We start from the raw sequence: 7089 nt of genomic DNA, 5'->3' as shown, positions 1-7089 counted from the left end.
CCAGCAATCAGCCCCTCATATGATTCTAGCACAGATGCTAGAAACACCATCTGTTGCTTCACAGATTCTTCATCAAAGTTTTGTGCATTCTTCAAATCAACAGCAATATTACATGAGAACTTTGAATCAGAACGATTTGTCGAGGCAGTAGGAATAGAAGTAGACCCACTATGATATCCACTGTGACTTTCTTTGTTTGAGTTGCTTTGATTTTCTTTAGGAGCTGGAGATATGTTTTCAGCAGAAAATGCAGTTTTCGGTGATGAGGCTTTGGGCATCAAACTTTTGGGATAGTATAGTTCTGGATTTTGTTGATATGAATGATTGACTTTGTACGTTTTCTTCAATTCTAGCTCATGGCTTTCCAGTCGTTCAATCACTACATCTGGTTTTAGTTCTTCTGGAGGAATGGTGTTTTTCAACATCAAAGCATAGTACCTCCAGTCCATTTCATCTGGTAAAGAATCGAACAGTTTATCAACTATCTCCTCATCAGGATATTTGATATCATGACGTGCAAGTTCCAATTTAAGATGACCAAAACGTTTGATCATTTTGCAGACTGACTCATTTTTGAAACAACTGAACATATCAAACTCCTTTTTTAGTAGTTTAGTTTTGTTCTTTAAAATTTCTTTACTTCCCAGACATTTCTTTCCCAGTTTATCCCACAAATCTTTGGCGTTGGTGTAGCTGATTAGTGAAATAATATCTTCCCTGACAGATTGAAATAGTAGTGCTACACATTTCTGTTCAGCAACGAATAGATCAATCTCTTCATTACTTCTCAATACTTCACCATTGTTTTTACCCGCAGCATACCCACTTTTCATGCTTTTCCAGCTGGGGAAAGCAAACGCCATCAGCCATTCTTCAAATTTTATTGCCCATCTTGTATAATCTTCAATAGCCATTAACTTTGGAGGACGATTAAATGTTCCAAACGCGCTTTCTGATTCCCATGCTTCCTTCCTTTTCTCTTTGATTTGATTTGTGTTGGTATTGTTTGATGTAGAATCATCATTTTCTGGATTTCCTGATCCTCCTGAGCTTACAGTGAAACCATACATATCACTAAAAGGGTTTGTGAATATGTCATCCATTTTGAATGTTCCTGTAAAATCAGACAAACACTTAGAAAAATTTTGACTTCTTAAAACGCTTAACACTAACACTTGGATCGAACAGGGTAGTCGATCGAGTAGTGTGTTCGATCGAGTAGCTTAGCCGATCGGTTAGACAAATGCTGTTCGATCGATCAGCTGTTCGATCGAATAGGAATCTAGTAAACTTCAATCTTCCTTTTAACAACAATGCAGTCCGATCGATCAGCTGTTCGATCAGATTACCAAGATGATGTCAGCAATAACTTCCAAAATATCTTTGAACGGTTATCTCTTTCAAATTGATGACATCAGCAAACGAATGAATATGCTAATCGATTCGACCAGCTGACATCAGCAAGTTCATGCAGTTTTTCATTGAAATTGTTCAATTTTAACACGAATTTGTTTGAATCTGATTATGAAACTTAGTAGGATTGTAAAATTTGAGATTCCGAACCGATTGATAGTAATTTTATCAAGTTTTATCCATTGAATCTGTTTTAATTTTGAGTTTTTCAAGTTTTATGATGAAAAAGATGAAGAACGGAGAGAAATATGAGAAAGATAGAGTAGATCTGCAAGTTTTCCGGTATTATTTTGATAAATAAAAATTACAGATCAGAAAAGAATTTAAATAAAAATACCTGACGAACATTATTTTGATAATATAATTCCACTATTTTGATACTCCTCAAAGCAATGTCAACAACCGAAGGATCCGCATACGCAATGAACCCGAAGCCCCTCAGACGACCAGTCTACCGATCCTTGATGATAACCAAATCTGTCAGGTATCCATACTTTGTAAAATAGTTAACAATGTACCTATACACAATTAAACACATAAACACTTCAAATCATGATACAAATAATGGCACTGTCATAATTACACAAACACAAACAACTAAACACTAACCTATGGTAGTATCCTTTGCTAAACCACCGACTAAAATCTTCCTATAACAATTAAACAAACAACTTTCAAGCCTATATCATCAACCAAATGTAAAAATAACAATATATAAACTGAAGACAAACCTGCGGCTTGCACCGTCACCGAAGCCAGGTCGCTTGGAGCCCATAGGAGATGAGTTTTGATTCTTGAATCGAAGATCTGTGACAATTTGGGGGTTTTAAATGGTGTTTTTGAGGGGTTGGATGGGGAGATGCGCTGAGGATTGGGCGATAGTCATGGTGGTAGTGTGGCCGATGATAGCGGTGGTGATGAATAGTGGCAAAGATTCACCACGATCGTCGCCAATCTCTCCCCCTGTCTCTCTCAAGCTTAACTTTCAGATTCTGATGCTATGTGTTGAAAAGTGAAATGAAAGAAGGGAAAGATGTATGAATCAGAACCACCAACATTTGTATTTTTTTTGAAATACACCCTAAGCTCAAGTTACAACCAACTTAAGCCTAAAGTTGTTACTTATTTATATGGTTTTAATGTTAGTTAATATGATTTACGCAATGTTTGTGTTAGCTTATCAACTTAAGCTAATGGCATAGGGTCTTGGCTTATCAACTTATCTCTCTGTATAAATGTTTATAAAGTCTTTTTGCGATAAAAAAGGTTTATCGCATTTTGATAAGCTCTAAAAATAAGCTGAGCCAAACACTCCTTGAGATATCCTCAGAAGGAAACCACTTAGTGGAAAACCTTTTAACCAACTGGGTATATCATATTGGCAAATGCATCACTTATGATAATAAGAAATGCCTTATTTGCATAATCTGTGCATAGTAGGGATGGAACCTGAGATATCCCCAGGAGAAAACCACTTAGTGGAAAACCTACTGACGAACTGGGCTATACCATATTAGCAAATGCATCACTTATGATAATATGAAAATATTACTACAACAATAATCTAAATGATTTAATAAAATGTTTTATAAATGGTTGTGGGTGCTTTCAACTTGTTTCACGTGTTCACTTTTAAGTATGTTTCTTACCTTTACATATATCGTATTTGTATCTACTCGGAATAGCCCACTGGTATTGGTGAGTTAGATAAGATGTAGAATAAATGAAGATCATGGGTTCAATACTCATTGTATGCAAGTTTAGCCATTAAAAAATTATATATTCGTCGTATTTGTGATAAAATCATGACCTGTCATAAGTCAATGTGTATATTGTCACATCTAATGTATAAATAGTTAAATATATATACAAAAAGGCCAAAAATCTTACTTTTCCCCAATTCTCTTGAAGAGATTACGAGCATCCCGCAGATTGTAGCTTGGAATCCTTGTGGAAATATGATGGGGAATATGAACATTGATATCATGATTCATGACAAAGGATCTCTACCCTGTAATATACAAACCATAAGTTTTAGCTTAGAATCAATTAGGTCTACAATAATCTAACATGTTGATTAAAAAAAGTCAAATGTAGAACAAATCATTAGCAAAATTGAAAAACAATTGTTCCAAAATTTAGAGTAAATGACGTTTGGTTACATCACTTTTACTATATTAGCCCAAAATAATAATTTTTAACATATTTGCTCTCATGGTCTCTATAACTAACCATTTTGACCCCTAAGTCTAACCATTTTAGCCCCCATGGTCTCTATAACTAACCATTTTGGCCCCCATGAACTCTAGACTTAGGGGCCAAAATGTAACAACCCGAAACGGGTTTGTTAATCAAACCATATTAATACTAAAAGACGGGTAAATTACCGTTAGTGGTAAATTAACCCGGGAAATATTAGGATTTATATAATTAAACCTAATATTTAATAAAAAAGGGAAAAGAAAGCTTTTGAGAAAATAGAGTTTATAGAAGCCCGAGTTAACGGGACTTAAAATAAACTTAGTCGTGAATTTCACGAACCCACTAATTTAACTAGGAATGTTTAACCTAGTTAATAAACGGGAATATTGTTAGAAATTAAGCGGGTTGTGGCCTACTTAATAAACTAACCAAACATGAGGGGTCAAAGTGGATAAACTTGAAAATTAATTATAAAAGAAACTTAAAACAAAACACACACACTTAGTGTGTGTTCTGTGATCGACATCATCAGGGAGCTCCCCAGGAGCCAAACCCTAACTTTCAACCAAATCATCCAATTAAAGGCTCAATCGAGGCTCGAATTCACAATTGAACGTGAATTAATGATCACCCAAGCTAGAGGATCATAAGGTATGTTAAATTTTGATGATTTGTGAAGTTATGAAATTTGGATAATCATTATAATCGCGAATTATGAATGAATTATTGAAGCTATGATTGAATTAGTGATGTATACATGCTTAGAAACCAAACCCTAAGTGAAAATTATACATATGATGATTTACCACACTAGGATAAGTGGGTATTAATCATATGATGAATTTGATGATATAATTATGATTAGAATCATCATACATGATAGTAATTAGGAAATACTTGAACAAAGTGTGTGTTTGAGTATATAATCATACTTGCTAAGTAGTGAGTTTAGTATGATAAGATGAAAAATCAATGATATATTCATGTTGAATGATGTATGATATCATTATGTGTTAAAAATGAACCAAGTCGTGTTAAATTGATGAAATTCGATTACATGAATTGGTTAAATAAGTAGTTAAAACGGTAGCCTAATAAGGATGCTTACCGTATAATGAAAAAGTAATAAAACAAGTAGTTAAGCTACATCGTGTAATTACTTTTGTCAAATAGGCAGTTTGACTCTTTAAAGTCAAAATGACCAATGATATGATCGAATGATAATTTCGACATAAAGATCGTAGGATGGAATAGTCGTGAATGATTATGACTAGTCTAACCATCTTACAAATTACAATGATAGTTTGACGCTTGACAAGCTAGGTGAAGGCTTGGGAAGGAAGCGGGTCAAACGGATTAAGAATAACGGAAAAGCATAAATTGGATGCTAGGTAAGTACATCTTACACTCCTTGTATTAAAAACCAATTGGTTTTATAGGTTATGAATAATATAAAGTTTTGTTTGAATTATGATGTTCTGACACGACATGTGCGGTTCGGAACAAAGAACAATGATAATAAACCATGTTAAATGGTTAAAAAGAGCTAATACGGCTATTTAGTCAGGAAATGACTAAAAGATAACGAGTTTTGAATGATTACCTTATAACGTAAATCAATGCAAATAATAGGGGTAAAACGGTAATTTGGTCACTCGTTGACTAGAACCGTTAGTTTTGAAAGACACTTTATGGCGTAAGTCATAATGAGTCAAAAGAGTTAAGAAAATTGTTTATAAGTAAATTGACCGCACGGTGTAAACCAGTGCGAGTCATGTAGACGAGATGATAATAAATCCATCTTGCAAGATATACGGTCATTTAGACCAAATGGGTCAAAAGGTGAAATTATCACCTTTTTACAATATCGACTAATGATTTGTCGAGTTGTATGATTATAGGAATAAATATCAAATGGATATTTACATTGCTATTACTTAGCGGCTATTAATGCAAGGTATCGAAACGGGTTAATATATTGATCCGAGCCAGGTATGTATAATATGTTAACTACTCAATTTGAAACTAGAGGTTTATTGAGAGTTAAATGAAGTCAAATAGACATTTGGTTACTTTAATAAGTAAACCGAATGATTCATATGATGGTCATTATATTTTGAGAACATAATGACTTTTCAAATCAAAATCATAGTTTAAAAGAGGGATTTTGGGCCGAGAACGCGTTTAAAAGTCCTTCATTTTAATGAAAGGTGAAAATGGACTAAAATGCCCTTGTAAGCTAAATTGAGCGAACGATCCTTAAAGGTGGTTTGGAAACGAGTTTTATGATTAAATAAATACTTAGAATAAGTATCAAAAGCGAAAGATGACAAATCTTGGGTCAATTGACTCTATAGGAGTCTTTGTCGTAAAATAATGATCCGAGGGGTAAAACTCGGAATTTATACATTACCACATTAAATCCGACACAAATATAATTGTTAAGGAAGATTATTTGATAAGAAATGTGGTAATAAAATGCTAGAAACGAATGACGGCTATTCGTGTCTAAAATATGCTTAAATACCCATAACGGGTCAAAATAAGCATATGAACGAAAACGGGTTAAGAATACGTAAGAAACGCGTAATTTGAGCCTAATATGATGGGAAATATTAAATTATGAAGTTCATGAGAAATAGGGATCAAACAAACACGTTTTTTTTTATAAAGACATGAACGGGTCAAAAAGATGTGAAAGGGTAATAATCCAATGACTTAAAAGTCTTAAAAATTTGTTAACCTGGATGTCGGATTTTAACTCCATGTGATGGAGAATGAAATTACGATCACGTAGAAAGAAACGTGACGTAAATCGGATAAAAAACGAGCAAGTTATGCTCGTTTTCGTAAAAGATGGTTTGGCTGGAAATATGCAGCATCTGGAACCAAACTTTCTGTCGAATTGGCACCCTCGCGCTACGCGACGGAGGACACCAAACAGTGTCGTGGCCCGCGACAGTTGTCGCGTCACGCGACAATGATACCAAATACCGTCGCGACACGCAACGGGTTAAAAATCCAGTAACAGTGTTTTGGATCAGTTGTTTGAGTTGCTGATTCATTTTTGTCGATTTATACACGTTATAAACATCCTGAAACTAAAACGTTTCATGTTTTTATGAAATGTAGGTATGTGTGAAGTACCGGAGGACGATCAAGCTCGATAAAGAACCGAACACTATCAAGAATCAAGCTTCCGCAAATGTTTCGTCGTCACTTTTAAACGGCGAATTTATACATGTTAGATTAAAATGTTTTAAAGTGTAAAATGTTTTAATAAATTCGTATTTTAAGGGTATGTTTTAACCGCAACTACACTATTATAGTTGGATTTTATATGAAAAATCGTATAAAACATGTAAGGGTCTTACACAAAATGGTTAGTTATAGAAACCATGGAGGCAGATATGTTAAAAATTCTTATTTTGGGTTAATATAGTAAAAGGGATATAATCACAGGCGCCAAAAACG

The sequence above is a fragment of the Helianthus annuus genome, chromosome 12, assembly GCF_002127325.2.
Source record: "Helianthus annuus cultivar XRQ/B chromosome 12, HanXRQr2.0-SUNRISE, whole genome shotgun sequence".
NCBI lineage: Eukaryota > Viridiplantae > Streptophyta > Magnoliopsida > Asterales > Asteraceae > Helianthus > Helianthus annuus.
This window is presented reverse-complemented; position numbering follows the sequence as displayed.